We start from the raw sequence: 17,702 nt of genomic DNA, 5'->3' as shown, positions 1-17,702 counted from the left end.
ATACTACAGAGCAATAGTGTTAAAAACTGCATGGTATTGGCACAGTGACAGACAAGTGGACCAATGGAATAGAATTGAAGATCCAGAAATGAATCCACACACCTATGGTCACTTGATCTTCGACAAAGGAGCCAAAAACATCCAGTGGAAAAAAGATAGCCTTTTCAACAAATGGTGCTGGATCAATTGGAGGTCAGCATGCAGATGAATGCGAATTGATCCATTCTTATCTCCATGTACTAAACTTCACTTCAAGTGGATCAAGGACCTCCATGTAAAACCAGACACACTGAAACTAATAGAAAAGAAACTGGGAAAGACCCTTGAGGACATGGGAGCAGGGGAAAAGTTCCTGAACAGATCATCAATAGCTTATGCTTTAAGATCAAGAATTGACAAATGGGACCTCATAAAATTACAACTTTCTGTAAGGCAAAGAACACTGTTAAAAGGACAAAATGGCAACCATCAAATTGGGAAAGGATATTCACCAACCCCACATCTGATAGAGGGCTAATATCCAATATATACAAAGAACTCAAGAAGTTAGACCCCAGGGAACCAAATAACCCTATTAAAAATGGGGTACAGATCTAAACAAAGAATTTTCACCTGAAGAAATTTGGATGGCCAAGAGGCACCTTAAGAAGTGCTCAACATCAATGGTCATTAGGGAAACGCAGATCAAAACTACCCTGAGATTTCACCTCACACCAGTCAGAAAGGCTAAGGTCAAAAACTCAGGAGACAGCAGGTGTTAGCGAGGATGTGGAGAAAGAGGAACACTCCTCTACTGCTGGTGAGGCTGTAAGATGGTACAACCACTGTGGAAATCAGTCTGGATGTTCCTCAGAAAACTGGACATGAGACTTCCAGAGGACCCTGCTACAACTATCCTGGGCATATACCCAAAGGATTCCCCGACATACAATAAAGACACATGCTCCATTATGTTCATAGCAGCCTTATTTATAATAGCCAGAAGCTGGAAAGAACCCAGATGCCCTTCAAAGGAGGAATGGATTCAGAAAATGTGGTATATTTGCACAATGGAATACTACTCAGCAATTAGAAACAATGAATTCACAAGATTTTTAGGCAAATGGTTTGATCTGGAAAATATCATCCTAAGTGGGGTAACCCAATCAGAAAAGAATACACATGGAATGCAATCTCTAATAAGTGGATATTAATTAGCCCAGAAGCCCTGAATACCCAAGGCACAAATCGCATAACAAATGACTCCCATGAAGAAGTATGGAGAGGGTCCTGATTCTGGAAAGGACCAATCTAGCATTGGAAGGGAATATAAGGACAGAGAAAAAGGAGGGAGGTGATTGGAGAAGGGATGGAGAGAAGAAGGTTTATGGGACATATGGGGAGGGGGGATCTGGGAAAGGGGAAATCATTTGGAATGTAAACAAAGAATATAGAAAATAAAAATATTAAAAAAAAAAAGAAGGGTGGATTTTGTCTGTGCCCCTCAACCTACACTAACACAAACACACACACACACACACACACTCACACTCATACTTGTGTGAGTGTGTGTATATATAAACATACCTATGTGCATATGGATATATAAATATGAATATATATGCATATACATATATACACATACTTTCATATATATATATACAAACATACATATGTGCATTTATATACATACATTATACATATATGTATATATACATGCATATGTACACATATAAATACTAATCTATATGCACTTATGTGTATATGTACATATATACATACATACATACACATATACATACATACACACACACACATATATGTGTATATATATATATATATATATATATATATATATATATATCACATCACATATCACTAAAATAAAAAGTGACACAAGTGGAAACCTCACAAGTGCTTGGTGATATGTAGGGGTTGGTTCCAACACTTTGATCAGGAATCTGTATGTGAACCCTGAAGGTCCTGTTACCTAACTGGCTCTTCATCTATCAATAAAGATCCTATTGGCCAATGAGCTGGTTGGACTAGTCAGGATTTCCAGCTTCACTACAGTAAGGCTAGCAGATTCAGGGGAGGAGCAAAAGATTCACCAGCTACAGAGGGAGAAAGAGTCACCAGTCATGTGAGATCTAAGGAGTATTGGCCATTGGCTACTCCCACACCTGGTATGAGGTTGCAGGCAGGAGATTAGAAACATAATTAAGCTGAGGGTAGATTTAGGGTGCTGAGCTTGGACTAAGGTGACTGAGCACAAAAGCTGAGGGCAGATTCAGAGGTGTGAAGCTGTGGGAGAAAAGTCGGGAAGAGGAGTGAAAAGTGAGGAAGGCTTGAAAGAGCCTGGCCATTGAGCTAAGGCAGATCAACATGAGCTCATCTGAGGATCTGATGGAACCTTATCCCTTGACCTTTATCCTTATCAATCGATAATATGCCACCAGTGATACCAGGTCTACACAGACCTTCAAATACTTGAGCATTCTATGAGTAACCATTTTTATCTGTTCAATTAAATACTATTTTTATGGAAATTAGCTGGGGAGTTTCAGAGGTATTTGTTAAATTTAGCTATTCAATGCAATATTATTGGAGAAAAATCAATTTGTTTATTTTCAAAGCCTAAATAATACCAGACATTATGGAGCAAAGAAAGTGGAGGATATGTTTTGCTTTGTTCTGTTTTGTCCACATCCTTCTTAGAAGACAATGTTCCTCCATTTGTCTTTTTGAATCTTTTTGAATCCTGATGAACATCACAGATCAAAAACTAAGGTATATCCTTAGATGTGAAATGTATGTTGTGGAAATTATAGACAAAATGGGGTCATCATAGAAGGGTAAAGTTGGAGTTGTCACCTTGTATAAAATCAAACTAAACTGGATTTTGTAAACATCCTGGTTAATTGGCTTGATCTGTGAATTAGGAAGCATTAAGTTGCCCAACAATTTCTACAGCTATCTTCCTGTGAATACTGGTCCAGAGTGTTGCTCTTACAGAAAGGTGGCCAAAAAATTTCCAGTGGGCAGGAAAAGGTTCTTGCTGGACATGTTTGCTTGTTTTCTGACTAGGTCCACATTATCCACAGCCAACAGGTTATCCAGTGGGATGATACATTTTATCTTAAACTTGTTCTTACTCCTAGAAAAAGAATCAAGTATCTCTGTTAGTTTGATTTACATTGTAGTTGGTATTGCTGGTAGAAATAATCAGTTGCTCCTGCCCCAGAACAGAGAACTTCAGGCAGAGTTCAAGCCAGGGTAGATGGAATTCAACAAAGCATGTGTGAAAGACGGTACTGGATATGAGCTTCTCAGTGCTCACAAATAGACATAGCCTGATTGTTTTCTGATTGAAGAAGGTTGAAAATGAATACACTGTGAATATGTCCATATATATATATATATATATATATATATATATATATATATGGCATTTTTAGAAAACTATGTATCAAGATTTCTTCCTTAAATATTGTTAATTAGTAACCATTTTTATTTCCACAATGATCATACCATAAAATATTAGTTAAAATTTTGTACTTTACTTAACCACATTAAATAATTTTTCTAAAATAAATGATATAGAAATATTGTCTAACTGGATAAAATTCATTTTCCATTGCCCTTCTTTGTATGCTAAGAAGTAACGTCAGCTCACTACAATGGCTCCTTTAGTAAACACACAAAGCATATCTCATACAAGTGTCCAAAAAGATGATTATTTATCTCAATAATTTAAACAAGTAATTAGAAATATGTCTTCCCATCAAGCATTCTGATCTTATCACGTGTTTATAAGAAACAATAATCTTGGAAGCATTGATTTCCTACTTTCATCATTCCTTTTCTATAAAATTTGTCCTTTGAAAAATTCACATACGTAATAGTTCATAATTATTTTTTGTTGCTGTTGTTCTCTCTTTTCCCTTCTAACTTTTGACAGAATACTTCCCAGATGTGTGATGTTCTATTACTTCATGATAGGGTGAATATTACCTCTTTGTGTATGAATGTGTGAGTGTGTGTGTGTGTGTGTGTGTGTTCACTTGGGTATATAAATCTGTATTGGACACGGTTAAGCTAATATGTTGGTCCAAATCTGAAGATACTTACTGTCTCAGATTCAGGAGGCAAATGACACAATATAAACCCTGAATCAAAAATCTTGTGTATATACATATACACATACTCTTCAACTGTGTGATATTTTCGAAACATGATGCTACAGAGAAAATTTCCCACACTATTTCATGTACCATATAACACTCAAAATACGGGAATATATAATATTTACTAAAGGATACACATGCACACTCATAAACAAACAACAAACAAATGTCAAATCAAATGAAACATTTGTACTTATATTTTTTCACCTCAAGACATCTAATTGTAAACATACATATATATCTGTATATATGAACCAAAATTCAGAAGAAATACATAAAACTGAAATCTCCAATTTAAATGTCTGATAAGTAATTACCTTCCTTGCAAATGGAAATAATGATGACCATCTCCTATGAAACTAATAACGCTCTTAACATAACATGAAAGACATCCTCAAAATAATTTAACTTTTTATTCACTAGACAGCAGAATCAGGACACACATATGGTCTTTCAAGAAAAACATTCATTTTAGTTTTCTTTACTCTCAAAAATTAATTTCTCTTACATATACTACACTTGAAACTACACTTGAAAGGCACACTATGAGTATATAAATATATAAATATATATTTATATATATATATATATATATATATATATATATATATTCATTTTTCATTCAAATGAGTTGATTACTATCTTCTAAAAAATGTGAGTATTTTCAAGTGTGGACTGAAAGTGAGTTGAGTAGAAATAACAAGAAGGATGACATATTGACAGACAGCCTGGATATTCACCTATTTTGAGCCTGCATCAGTCAGATACCAACTAATGTTTCCTAAGCTGGGTGCTTACAGTGACTGATCAGGGGTGAAATCCAAATTTGCCCTATTATTCTCTTCTAAACATTTCATTTTTTCACAATTTTTGTAGTGGATATTCAGGAATAGTATTTATGGATGACCAGAAAATTTATCCCCCCAAACTGAAAATATTGTATCATTGATATGTGTCCTCAAAACGATTGACGAACTTATGAGAACATACCTTAAATTATTTAATTGATAATGTCAGTATCAACTTCATACCTTCTAGAAAAGTATGAAGGCTATGATCATGGGCAGAGGAGAATATATGTGATGTGGTCCCAGAAAACACCTCCATGGTCATAAGTTAGAGTGCAACTTTGTATACTGCTTCATTTAATCACAGCACTTTTCTCTAGTATGTGCAGAATCACCAACCAGGAAGAACTCAGTGCCTGTAGTTTCCCCTGATTAGTAGCTGCTATTAGGAGGGACCAACTAACACCAGAGATAGCCAGATGGTGAGAGGCAAAATAAGAACATTATCAACAGAAAGCAAGGCAGCTTGGCAACACAACAGGAAGACCTAGATACTCCAAGCCACTTGAAAAGAAAGATTTGGATTTAAATTCACAGCTCATGATGCTGATAGAGGACTTCAAGAAGGACATAAATAACTTCCTTAAAGAATTACAGGAAAACATAACCAAACATGTGAAGGAATTGAACAAAACCATCCAGGATATAAAAATGGAAGGAGAAGCAATAAAGAAATCACAAAGGGAAACAACTCTGGAGATAGAAACCTAGGAAAGAAATCAGGAGTCATATAAACAAGCATTACCAATAGAATATAAGAGATAGTAGAGAGAATCTCAGGTGCAGAAGATACCATGGAAAACACTGACACAACACTCAAAGAAAATGCAAAATACAAAAATCTCCTAACCCACAACATTCAGGAAATTCAGGACACAATGAAAAGACCAAACCTAAAGATTATAGGTATAGAATAGAGTGAAGATTTCCAGCTTAAAAGGCCAGTAAATGTCTTCAACAAAACTATAAAAGAAAACTTCCCTAATCTAAAGAAAGAGATACCTATGAACATACAAGAAGCCTGCAGAACTCCAAATAGATTGGACCAGAAGAGAAATTCTTCTTGACACATAATAATCAAAACACCAAGTGCACTAAAGAAAGAAATAATATTAAAAGCAATAAGGGAAAAAGGTCAAGTAACATTTAAAGGCAGACTAATCAGAATTACACCAGACTCCTTGACAGAGACTATGAAAGCCAGAAGAACCTGAAAAGATGTCATACAAACCCTAAGGGAAGAACACAAATGCCAACCCAGGCTGCTATACCCAGAAAAACTTTACCATAGATGGAGAAACCAAGGTATTCCATGACAAAAACAAATTTACACAGTACCTTTCCACAAATCTAGTCCTTCAAAGGATAATGAATGGAAACCTCAAAAAGGAGGGAACTTCACCCTAGAAAAAGAAAGAAAATAATCTTCTTTTAACAAACCAAAAGGAAGAAAGCCACATAAACAAAATTCCACCTCTAAAAACAAAAATAACAGGAAGCAACAATCACTTTTCCTTAATATCTCTTAATATCAATTGACTCAATTCTCCAATCAAAAGACATAGACTAACAGACTGGATATGTAAACAGGACCCAACATTTTGCTGCATACAGGAATCCCACTTCAGACACAAAGACAGATACTACCTCAGAATAAAAGGCTAGAAAACAATTTTCCAAGCAAATGTTCCAAAATAGACTTTCAACCTAAAGTAATCAAAAAATGTAAGCAAGGGTACTTCATACTCATCAAAGGAAAAAAATCTACCAAGATGAACTCTCAATTCTAAACATCTATGCTCCAAATATAAGAATACCCCCATTCATAACAGAAATTTTACTAAAGTGCACATTGCACCTCACATTATAATAGTGAGAGCCTTCAAGAGCCCACTTTCATCAATGGACAGATCATGGAAACAGAAACTAAACAGAGACAGAGTGAAACTAACAGAATTTAGGAACCAAATGGATTTAACAGATATCTATAGAACATTTTGTCCTAAAACAAAAGAATATACCTTCTTCCCAGCACCTCATGGTACCTTCTCCAAAAGTAACTAGATACTCGCCTTGGACACAAAACAGACCTCAACAGATATAAGAAGATTGAAATAATCCCATGCATGTACCCTATCAGATCTCCAGGGACTAAGGCTTGTCTTCAATAACAACAAAAACAAGAGGAAGCCCACATATACATGGAAACTGAACAACATTCTACTCAATGATAACTTGGTCAAGGAAGAAAAGAAAGAAAGAAAGAAAGAAAGAAAGAAAGAAATTAAAGACATTTTAGAATTTAATGAAAATGAAGGCACAATATACCCAAATTTATGGGACACAATGAAAACAATGCTAATAGGAAAACCCATAACTCAGAATGCCTCCAAAAAGAAACTGCAAAGAGCATACACTAGCAGCATGACAGCACATCTGAAGGTTCTAGAACAAAAAGAAGCAAATATACCCAAGAGCAATAGAAGTCAGCAAATAATCAAACACATGGCTGAAATCAATCAAGTGGAAACAAAAAGAAATATACAAAGAATCAACCAAACCAGGAGCTGGTTATTTGCAAAAACCAACAAGATAGATAAACCCTAGCTCAAACTCACCAGCGGTCACAGAGACCATATCCAAATCAACAAAATCAGAAATGAAAAGGGAGACATACAACAGATACTGAGGAAATTCAAAAAATCATCAGATCCTATTACAAAACCTATACTCAAGAAAACTGGAAAATCTAGATGCAATGTATAATTATGTAGAAACATACCATGTACCAAAGCTAAATCAGGATCAGATAAATTATCTAAACCATCCCAAACCCACTAAAGAAATAGAAGCAGTCATTCATACTCTCCCAAGCAAAAAAAAAAAAAAAGCCCAGGATCAATCAGATGGTTTTAATGCACAGTTCTATCAGACCTTCAACAAAGACCTAATACCAATAATCTTCAATGCCACACCAACACCAGGAGAATCTGTTTGAGAAGTTCCACAGACTGAGAATTCAACTTCAAAAGAAAGAGGACTACTGGAGCCAGTTGTAGAACTCTCCCCTGGAGCAAACACACTGAGCCCTAGTTCTCATGACAACATGTCTGTTCTGTTCTCTTTCATTCTTTAGTTACAGGTTTCTGGGAGCCTAGACCATGATCTTAAGCAAGAATAATGGTTACGAAACCATGCCTTGAGATGTGGGTCACTAACGTATCTCCAGGTAAACCAATGCTTTACTTTTTAAATCATTTATAAAATTATTATGATAGATGAAAACTTTCCCAATAATAAAATTTCATATGGCTACACGTGTGACAATGGAGGTGGGTTTTGTCATATGGTAAAGAAAGCATTAATTTTAAAGAATTAAAATAGTTTAAATTTATGTGTTGAAGATTTATAAAAAATCAGGCATTAGATGCTAAATAATAATTAACCATATTGGGCAGGAAAGTTAGCTCAGCGGTTGAAAGCACTGAACATACAGATTTATTAACCTGTTCTTGGGAATATGCCATTAGCCTTGGATGACCACCCTATTGAATACATCCTTTTAGAATTGTTATATTTTAATGATTTATATTAATAATAATGATGTTACCTGTCCTGTTTCTGATTCACTAAACTGATGTACTTTCAGAGCGGTAATGCTCAGATGATGATTGTATTTTACTGTACCAAATGACTTTTGTTGGCGTTAATGATTGTTTCACTGGATACAGATTCTAAGGGTTGCTACATTTGATTTTTAATGTATAAAAACCCCTGCTTGAGAGCTGCAAAATACCCTGAGATTCAAGCTGCCTCTGTTTGTTTCTGTTTCTCACAGCTGAATCCTTACCCACCTGAACATCAAGGACCCTCATCACAGGGACCTCCATACCCAGCTGGGGTGACCGTGGCACTTCAAACTATTCCATAAAATAGAAACAGCTAAATATCATAATCCTTACTTGCTCCCTCTTCTACCTCCTAGGCCTAAGAAGATGGACAATAAAAGGACACCCTCTCAGTCCCATATTCTACAAACAGTAGAGAAGACTGGAGAACAAGGGGAAAATCTGAAGCTTTTCCCAACTGTAAGCTTGGATGATGGAGATCCAGAATGGGAACCAATCTCCTTTAAACTTAAGGAATTAAAAGACAGATAGAATAAAAGAAAGTCATTGAGTGAATGCAGCTGATTCCAACCTTCCTAAGTCTTTCTGATTCTCCTGCCTCACTTACATTTATTTATCTAGTGAGTGTATATATGCAGGTATAGGCGTTTCCCAGATCACAAGTAGAGAACACCTCTGTCCAGACTAAGGCTTCACAGACAGTGCCTAACCCAGCCATTTCACTGGTCCAATACAGCATTTTTAAGATGCAGGAATAGAGGCTGGAGAAACAGCACAACTGTAGGTTGCTTGCCTAAAGCATGCACAAAGCCCTGGGTTTGGCTTCCAGTACAGGACAGCCAGCCATGAAGATGCAACCTATAATCTCAGCACTCACAGGCAGAGGCAGGGGGGTCAGAAACTGAAGATTATCCTTGAATAGGGAGTTCAAGGCCAGTCTGAGATATATGATCCTCTATTTCCCAACAATAAAAGGCACAGAATATTAACAAAAGCAGAACAAAACAAAACACTATTTCTCTAATCTGTAAGATAAGAGGAGTCTAGTAACTGGTAAGGAATATACTCTATAAAACTACTCTCAAGTCTTGAAAAACTACTACTAAAAGAGGGCATTTATACACTTCTGAAACACTGTGTACGAGATCAGTACTTACTTGATAATCATTTCTCTTAATATTTGGAACATCCATGTTGTGAGTAGAGGGACAAATATCTTCATGTTTTCTGCCAGTGAAAATGTCAATTCCAACAAAGCGTACCTGACAGAGGCGAGAACAACAGGAAACATGGTTAACCTTATTTATTATATATAAGTACACTGTATCTGTCTTCAGACACTCTAAAAGAGGGAGCCAGATCTCATTATGGATGGTTGTGAACCACTACTTGGTTGCTGGGAATTGAATTCAGGACCTTAGGAAGAGCAGTCAGTGCTCTTAACTGCTGAGCCATCTCTCCAGCCCCCTTTCAACTCTTTCAAAGTCATCTTACTTTCTTTGAAAAAGTTGCAGGGGCACAGAACTGAGATTCGTTAAGTACCCAAAACCTGAACAGTTTGGTGGCATCAAAACTCAACACACTAAGTAACTCAGGACTTCAATTAACAAGAGTTCCCAGAAAGTGAAAACCAAGTCTCTTAGAATTATAAGAACTGGTTTGCCTCAACTAAACAAAATGTTTTAGACCACCAGGATTCAATAAAATTTTTGTTTTCAGTTAATGAAACATACTAAGGGCCCAATTAAAGGAGAGCATTATTGAGAGTAATGCCTGATCTTTCAAGAGACTGAGGTTAGAAAAAGAAGTTATTTTAAGTATAGAAACCTCATGATGTGGGATGGAATACAAATGATCTTATCAGTGAAGCCAAAGAATGACTTGGAAGGACCTACCTTGGCATGACCATGCTTCCCAGTCTTGGAAGTTGACATCTCTATGACTTTGCTTGGTTCCCCTTTAAGCACCAGGAAGCTATTTTTGTGCAGGGCTGAGCACTGCATAGGAGAAGTGCTGTAAGCCCCTGCATCTCCAGTCGTGAAATCAATTTCCTCTGCATTGGTGGGCTGGGGAGATGTGTGGATATTCTGAGGGAACTAGGCAAAAAGTTTGTTTGCTTTTTAATAAAGGGCATGCAGGCTGGCAGCCCTTCAAAGGAGGTGGGGAGGGAAGAGTTAGCAGTAGAGTGAAGGCTACACCAGCACCTGGCCAGCAGGTCCAGTCCCCACCACCCTACTCAAGAAGAGCCCATGACCTTCCTGTGCAGGAATGTGGAGCCCCGAGCCTCCCCCGACTCCATCCCGGCTGCCAGGGCATCAGCCAGGCCGCAGGTTCAGGGAAGACTGAGAGGCTAGCACCTGGCCGGCTCCACCTGGCCCTCAGTGCGCCTAGGACCTGCAGCGGCGCCGCCCTGGATCCCGGTTCAGGCCAGCGGGGAAGGGCCCGAGCCCGGGCGATCCCGAGCTTGCCGCCCTCTAGTTCCCGTGCATCTCGGCTCCTCGCCTCACCCGGACCCCCGCATCACCTCCTGCATTTCCCGCTGCTCCCCCAGGCCCAGCTGCAGGACTTCACCTTCCGGCCCACACCACACCACTTTGTTGTGATCTCCAATCCCTGAGGCTGCAGCAGCGCCCAAGGCCTCTGCTGGTCCAGGAGACTGGGTGGGGCGACAAAGCTTCCAACACCTTGCTCTCACTGTGGCCCGCCCAGCCCCGCCACAAGCCCCGCCCCCAGGCCCCCTCTCTGCCCCTCACGGCCACACTTCCGGGATAGGCCCTGCACGCCAGGGGCCCGCCTCCAGACCTCCCATTGGCTGGAAGCTTCCTGAGGTCCCGCCCCATCAGGTAAAGCCTGCACTGGGAAACCCCAAGTGCTGCAGAGAAGTGCACTCCCCCCTGTGGAGCCACCTGCAGTGCACTGTTTGAAGCCTCCCTGTCTTCCTGGGCAGGATGCATCCTCATCTTTACTACCAGGCCCAGCTGACCTTGGATTTGACCTTTAGGACCAGGTAGCTTGCTCTGGGCCCTAGATCTCAGGCACATGGATGCTGTCACTTAAAGGTCTTCAAACTCTCAAGTCCTGCTGATTTTGCAAGAGTTCAGATTGTTGGTGCAGTGGAACTGTGATTCTAGTACAGCTTGCAGTCCCCCTTGGGGCTGGAATCCGCGCTTGAAGCTGAAGAGTGCTAGGTGTGCTGTACTATTTCATGACTCTGCATTGTAGATCCTCAGAGGACTCCAGACACCCTATGGTGAGGTGCTGGTGCAGCCTGGAGAGTCAACAGTGTTCCCAGGGGCAGGGAATCCCATGGACCAGGAGACTCTACAGTGCCCTTTGATCTTCCTGGCATAGCTGTGCCCAGGAGTTTGAGATTTTGTTGTTGTTTGTGTTGTTAAGGATTAAAGACAAAGATTCATGTGAAGTCTGCTTTCCTTTCACAGTTTCACCATAGCTTTATCTCTCACCTTGGAAAGAATTGAGGTGTTCAACTTACCAACCCCACAACGCAGTTCAAGTCGTTCAGTGATTTGGCATTGCTGTCCTATAAGCAAATCCAGTCGCATAGTCACATGTGCAGATATGCTGAACATATTTCATTTGTGCTGTTTAGAAGCAATAAGCCCGTGGCTTCCATAAATTAAACTCTGCCTCTTGTTACTACATGAAAGTGTCAAATCACCGGGCGGTGGTGGCGCATGCCTGTAATGCCAGCACTCTGGGAGGCAGAGGCAGGCAGATTTCTGAGTTCGAGGTCAGCCTGGTCTACAGAGTGAGTTCCAGGACAGCCAGGGCTATACAGAGAAACCCTGTCTTGGAGAGAAAAAAGAAGTGTCAAATTAGGACCCAAGGCTTCTGAGTTCCCTTTGATTTTCCTTATACTGCCTAACTTTTTCCCTATTGTTGTTGTTGTTGCTGCTGCTGCTGCTGCTAATATGTAAGTAAGAATTGCTTATCTCCTTAGATGCTAAAAAAGCATCTAATTCTGAAAAAAAAATACAACACTCCTTCATGTTAAAAGTATTGGAAAAATCAGGAATTCAAGTCACACACCTAAATGTAATATGGCCAATATACAACAAACCCATCAGACAACATCAAATTAAATGGAAAGATATTGAAGCAACCCCACTAAAATCAGGAGCACGACAAGGATGCTCACTCTCCCCAAATCTATTCAAAATACTACTCAAAGTTCTAGCTAGAGCACTAAGGCCACAAAAGTAGATCAAGGGGATACAAATTGGCAAATAAAAAGCCAAGGTATCACTATTTACAGATGATATAGTATACAGGAGCAAACCCAATCATTCTCTCAAAGAACTTTTAATGCTGATTCACAACTTCAGCAAAGTGGCTGAATATAAAATTAACTCTAACAAATCTGTAGCCTTTCTTCATACAAATGATAAATGGGCTGAGAAGGAAAATAGAAACACAATACCCTTTACATTAGTTAAAAATAACATAAAATACCTTTGGGTAACTATATCCTAACAAGTGAAGTTCTTTTATGACAGAACATCAAGTATTCTAGAAAGAAATCAAAGAACTCAGAAAATAGAGAGATATCCCATGATCGTGGATTGACAAGATTAACATGGTAAAAATAGCTATCCAACCCGAAGAAAGCCAGATTAAATAAAAACTTCATCAAAATTCCAAATGATTCTTTTAAGACATGAAAAGGGCAATTCTTGGTGTGTGTGTGTGAGTATGCGTGTGTGTGTGTGTTTGCGCGCGCACATATTGTGTGAGCAACGGCGAATGTGTACCAGCTCTGGATAAATATGGGTCCCTGGCCAGCAGTGCCTAGCAAACCCCAGACTGTCACTCTCCTGCTGGAACCCTCCTCTCTCTGTGCCCTGCAGCACCCAAGGCTAAGACCTTCCTTTTAGCATGTCACTCAAGGAACCAAAAGCCAGGTTGGAACAGCTCCAGACAGTGGATGGCCTTGACTGACTGCAGGTGGGGCCTGCTGAAGGGTTTCCGGGCTGCTGTGGCAGGTGCCTGCAACTCCTGGCTCTTTCTAACACAGGAGCCCTCCTTGCTGCTTCCCCCCCATCTCCTCCTCTTCCTCCTCCTGCTCCTGGGTCAGGGATCCTGGTGTCTATGGTGCCAGGAGCTACAGGACTCAGCAGCTCCACCCTGAGGCAGTGGCAGGGCCTCTGGGCCGCTTGCTCTTGCTCAGTCCCTGTGCCTTGCATCCCTTCCTGCTACCCACGGAGCCAAGGCAACCTGGGTGCTGGCACTGGATGCGCCCTGTTGACTTGGGAAAACCTGTTGCTCTTCATTGACCTCGATCAGGCCGCAACTGCCAGCAAGCTGCTGTGGTCCAGCCGGGGCGCTGAAGTGAGGCCCTTCTTGGCCAAGCAGCTGGAGGAAAATACCAGATGCTCACTGCCTTGTCCAGTCAGGGGCCCACCTCTTACTAAGGCGCACCCTGTGGCATTGTGCACTCCTCAGCTGCAGCGGCTGCAGCTGCCAGCTCCCTGGTCTATGTGCCCACCATGTGCATGGACTCCATGCTGCCCAGCCTGCACTATCTGCAGGGGACAGACAGCAGGCCTAGGAATCACGCGGGCAGAGCGTGTGCCCACCCTGGTTGGCCACAGGATTCTGCTGACAGCCCCAGTATGGCAGGGGGTGGCACTGCGCGCAGTGGCTCAACTGGACCTGGAGATGCAGGATCGGCCACAGCCCAGGCCTCTGAATGCTTCCCCTACTCGCCCAAGCCCACCCAAGGACAACTGTGCAGCGCAGGACCCTGGGGGCTAAGTGGCTGAGGGCGGTGAGGGCACGGGCAGCATGAGTGGCAGTGGCAACAGCCTGAAAGCTATGGGTGGCACCAGTACAGCTCTCTGCCCACAGCACAGCCGCTGAACAGGAAGTACCACCACCATCATCATGATAACCCTACTTACTCACCCTTCACGAGCACAATGCTGACTCCTGCCTGTCCAGCAGGACCTTTCGAAATGCTAGTGCGCCATGGGAGAATGCAGAACAACATTGGAGCTCTACTCCAGGTACCAAGAGGCCCCAAAGCAGACCTGTTGGAGGACCTGTCAGAGAACTGCGAGTGTGTGAATTGCTGTTCCATCGAGATGCCACTGTGGAGAGGAGATGTCACATGGGCAAAGAATGCAGTCTCTACAGCAAGATGAATGGCCTCAGCAGGCCCCCCATCAAGCCAGGAAATGAAACCTAAAAATATAAATAAGTCAAAAGCTTACTCAGATAACAGCAGTGGCTCTGTCCCTGTGACTCCCACTTCCTCTACTTCTGATTCACATGACTGCACCAAAAATACTTACTTCCACATAAGCAACCACCTCAGGGGAGTGATATATGCAGTGGGAGAAAACGCCAACCATGAGAACAGTGATCTCAAGTATTCAGGTCAAGGCAACCTCTACATAGGCACCAGTCTGTCCTCCACTGCTGAAGTCACATCTTCTGTGCATCAGGATTCTTAGTGTGCTCTTGTCCTGGCCTGAGCTGGAGCTACCAAGAGATGAGGGCTCTGAAAGCCTCATATCACTTGTGTCTGATTTTGTCCAGCAGTCCAGATTGTGGCAAAAATGCAGACATAGCATTCCTTCAAAGCGTGATTCCTGTGCCTTTGTTTTGAAAGAGATATATTTCCCAAGAAGCTTACAGAAATAAGAAGAGATGGGCTTTTGCAGGAAAGGCCAGCACAGTGGGCCTGTGGCCCGCTGCTTCCAGCCAGCCTGCCTCGGGCTCTGCCCCATACCAGTGGGAGAAACTGTGACATTGACTGGGACCTTGTCTGCTAAGGAAGATTCAGAGATTTATAAAAGTATTGCTGCAAAGCATGCGCTTCTTGTGATCAGCCTTGGTTATCCCAGAATTCTTTCATCCCTGATATATATATATATATGTGTGTGTGTGTGTGTGTGTGTGTGTGTGTGCACATTTCACAAGCATTTGTGGAGAGGAGCACTGGAAGTCATTTGGTCCATCCTGGAGGCTGAGTGCATTCCTGGGGCCTAGACAAGAATATTACTTTGCAAGATTGCCTTATGACAGATGCTGAGTAACTTATCTAAATGTTCACTGTAATGTGGCTGTTCTGAGAACACTTGGAATTTGTCAACAGGGTAGCAAACAAGATATTTTTCTTCCATGTACACAATAATTTTTAAGTGTAATTTGCTTTGCAGAAATTAGTGTTAAATCATTTGCATAAGCTTTAACAGCATTTTTATAATAAATGTAACATTTTAACTTAAGGGTACTTAAAATAATTTAAAAAAATATGTTAACTTTAGATATATGATTCTTACATCCACAGCCCACTTCTGTATTCCAAACTGTTTATAAGAAAAATGATTTCTAGAGCAAATCTTGTCTCAGGAAATTGCCTTTTCTCCATTTAGGAATATTTGTACAAGAATACCAACACAGCCTCCTTTCTTTTACTGAGTAAAAGTGTTGGAAATTACAACAAACTTTTACTAACTTAAGAAGAGCATTTGTAAATATTCTAAGCATTTGTAAACATTCTTGAAATCTGTACCTCATGACCAACCAGCAGGTTGGCTTACATTATTTTTTTCTTAATGGGATATCCTATGAAAACCTATTACACCAGTTTAAAAAAATTAAAAGGGGAGTGTTTTCTGTCCTATAAAATAAAGAAGAAAAGAGTAATTCTCAATTTTATATAGAAAAACAAAAAACCTAAGAAAGTGAAATAATTCTTAATAGTAAAAGAACTTCTGGGGCAATCATCATCCCTGATCTCAAGCTAAACTACAGAACTTCAAGTCGCTAAAGAAGGAAATGGAAGAAGACCTCAGAAAATGGAAAAATCTTCCATGCTCAAGGATTGGCAGGATTAACATAGTTAAAATGGCCATCTTGCCAAAAGCAATATACAGATTCAAGGCAATACCCATCAAAATTCCAACTCAGCTCTTCATAGAGTTAGAAAAAGCAATTCTCAAATTCATCTGGAATAAGAAAAAACCCAGGATAGCTAAAACTATTCTCAACAACAAAAGAAATTCTGGGGGAAACAGTATCCCGGACCTCAAGCAGTACTACAGAGCAATAGTGTTAAAAACTGCATGGTATTGGTACAGGGACAGGCAAGAGAACCATTGGAATAGAATTGAAGACCCAGAAATGAACCCACACACCTTGATCTTCGACAAAGGAGCTGAAACCATACAGTGGAAAAAAGATAGCGTTTTCAACAAATGTTGCTGGTTCAACTAGAGGTCAACATGCAGAAGAATGCGAATTGATCCATCTTTATCTCCTTGTACTAAGCTCAACTCCAAGTGGATCAAGGACCTCCACATAAAACCAGTCACACTGAAACTAATAGAAAAGAAACTGGGAAAGACCCTTGAGGACATGGGCACAGGGGAAAAGTTCCTGAACAGAACACCAATACATTATGCTCTAAGATCAAGAATTGACAAATGGGATCTCATAAAATTTCAAAGTTTCTGTAAGGCAAAGGATACCATCAAAAGGATAAATCAGCAACCAACAAATTGGGAAAAGATCTTCACCAACCCTACATCTGACAGAGGGCTAATATTCAATATATACACAGAACTCAAGAAGTTAGACCTCAGCAAACCAAATAACCCTATTAAAAATGGGGTACAGAGCTAAACAATGAATTTTCACCTGAAGAACTTCAGATGCCTGACAAGCATCTTAAAAAATGTTTAACATCATTAGTCATTAGGGAAATGCAAATCAAAATAACCCTGAGATTTCACCTCACACCAGTCAGAATGGCCAAGATCAAAAACTCAGGAGAAAACAGGGGCTGGTGAGGATGTGGAGAAAGAGGAACACTCCTCCACTGCTGGTGGGCTTGCAAATTGGTGTAACCACTCTGGAAATCAGTCTGGTGGTTCCTCAAAAAACTGGGCTTGTCACTTCCAGAGGACCCTGCTATACCACTCCTGGGCATATATCCAGAGGATTCTCCAGCATGTAATATGGATACATGCACCACTATGTTCATAGCAGCCCTATTTAGATTAGCCAGAAGCTGGAAAAACCCAGGTGTC

At 40.5% G+C, this 17,702-nt stretch overlaps 1 protein-coding gene and 1 pseudogene across 3 annotated transcripts in view; one reads left to right on the top strand and one right to left on the bottom strand.

The window, feature by feature from the left end:
* The window catches only part of LOC127671895 (uncharacterized), a 172,976-nt gene extending 158,318 nt beyond the window's left edge, over positions 1–14,658 (bottom strand). Inside the window, exons 1-5 of one of the 3 annotated variants that reach the window (XM_052166987.1) lie at positions 14,569–14,658; positions 12,137–12,453; positions 10,539–10,739; positions 9,801–9,905; positions 6,353–6,417 (exon numbers count right to left, since the gene is read on the bottom strand). The gene's annotated coding sequence lies outside the window, so the exon portion shown is untranslated. Of the gene's footprint in view, positions 1–6,352; positions 6,418–9,800; positions 9,906–10,538; positions 10,740–11,167; positions 11,374–12,136; positions 12,454–14,568 lie in introns of those variants that run through there. The other 2 variants (XM_052166985.1, XM_052166986.1) reach the window with 2 other exon arrangements.
* Positions 13,589–15,140, top strand: LOC127671894 (transcription factor GATA-6-like; annotated as a pseudogene).
* The last annotated feature ends 2,562 nt before the right edge of the window (positions 15,141–17,702 follow it).

This window comes from Apodemus sylvaticus, chromosome 21 (assembly GCF_947179515.1).
Source record: "Apodemus sylvaticus chromosome 21, mApoSyl1.1, whole genome shotgun sequence".
NCBI classification, from domain to species: domain Eukaryota; kingdom Metazoa; phylum Chordata; class Mammalia; order Rodentia; family Muridae; genus Apodemus; species Apodemus sylvaticus.
This window is presented reverse-complemented; position numbering and strand designations above follow the sequence as displayed.